The following is a 1,972-nucleotide window of genomic DNA, read 5'->3' on the forward strand; positions in this document are numbered from 1 at the left end:
GTGGGAGGAGGAGGCTTAGAGCTAGGTCAGGGAGCTTGGCCTCTATTCCTTAAGTGAGTAACATACTTATATTTGGTTTTAGACCTAGCTTTTTTTTTGGCTGCCCTGTGCAGCATGTGGGATCATAGTTTCCTGACCAGGATTAATCCCACGCCCCCTGCAGTGCAAGTGCCAAGTCTTACCCACAGGACAGCCAGGAAAGTCCCTAGATCCAGCTTTCTGGTGGAAGATAAGGGACGATGAGGGCTGACTTAAGACAATGATAAAAATTGTAAGAATGATAAAAAATGATCACCGATTATACTACATAACAAGTAGCACTTAGTAACTATAAATAGTAACAAGTTCATTAATTAATAAGAAACATGTATAAGTATTAACATATATAAATAAATAATTATTAAATACTTGGTGATGACAATAACTAGTAATCACTTTAATTGCAACCTCCTTTCCATTCCTGATTTCCTTACCCTGCCCTTTTTTCACCTCAGTGCATAACACCTTCCAACACACTACAAAATCTACTCATTTTGTTGGTCTCTCTCCCTGTTGGAATACAACCTCCATGAAGGTGGGGCTTTTTGTCTGTGTTGTTCACTGCTGTATCCCCAGGGCCTAGAACAGTGCCTGGCATATAGTAGGTGCTCACTAAATATAGTTGAACTGAATTGAAATAAAAGTAAATGTACTCAACCTTTACTATGTTCCTGGCATGTTCTAAGCATATATTATTTATATCTTCCCTTGAAAATTACTGCCTAGATACAAATTATGAAACTAGTTCAAGGCCACTTGGCAAGTAAAGTAGCTATGCTTGAATTTGAACTCAGGAATTCTGGCTGCAGGGCTTATCACCTTAAAGTACCTCTTCATGGTACTCAGCAAAGGGGTGTGTCTGTTCCAGAAATGTCCTAGTGGTAGAAGCAGAAGAGATTTCAAAATAACCAGGGAGAGGGAGGCCAAGGATGGTCCCTGAGTAGCTGGGTGGGAAATGGGGGCCATTTGCTGAGAAAAGACAGAAGAACTTATTTATATGACTAGAAATGGCTCAGTTTAGGTATGCCTGCAATTATTTAAGTAACTTTCAGTTCTTCTGTAACATCAAACTTTCCTTTCTGATTTTATTCATATTATTGTGCTGGTAACTCTGCCAGGTTCTTCACATTTAAGTTTTCATGATAGCTCCATGAGGTACTATTATGAGCCCCAAATGGATGCTTAGGGAGGCTAGGTTATCATCATCTAGTTAGTGACAGAGTCCAAACCTGATTCTAAAGCTAATATTTCAAATGTGGAAGATAAGGTACCAGAACTGGGTACATCATTAGAGAAGATATATTAGAAATGTGGAAGCAAAAGAGGACTTTGGAGCTTTAAGTTGGGAGGAGTGGAATTATAAACCTGGCTTTAGATATTACACTTGAGATGCCTGAGGGATTCTAGCTGGAGTAGTAAAGCAACCTCGTCCATCATTAATGTTGCTTATGAATCTAATAAAGATGAAATATTTTAATTTTGGAAATAAAGTTTGATATGTGAATTCTTCAGAATGACTTGTGAAATTCTTCAGCCAGGGTTTAAGGCATGGTGACTTCTTCCTCTTTTTTTTTTTAAGGCATGGTGACTTTTTTTTCATGATTAATAATGATGATTTTATTTATTTTTTAAATTAATTTTTATTGGAGTATAGTTGCTTTACAGTGTTGTGTTACTTTATACTGTATAGCAAAATGAATCAGCTATAAGTATATATATATATATATCCCCCTTTTTTTTTTTTTTGCGGTACGTGGGCCTCTCACGGTTGCAGCCTCTCCCGTTGCGGAGCACAGGCTCCGGACGCACAGGCTCAGCGGCCACAGCTCACGGGCCCAGCCGCTCCGCGGCATGTGGGATCTTCCCGGACCGGGGCACGAACCCGTGTCCCCTGCATCGGCAGGTGGACTCTCAACCACTGCGCCACCAGGGA

Source organism: Physeter macrocephalus, chromosome 17 (genome assembly GCF_002837175.3).
Source record: "Physeter macrocephalus isolate SW-GA chromosome 17, ASM283717v5, whole genome shotgun sequence".
Lineage (NCBI taxonomy): Eukaryota > Metazoa > Chordata > Mammalia > Artiodactyla > Physeteridae > Physeter > Physeter macrocephalus.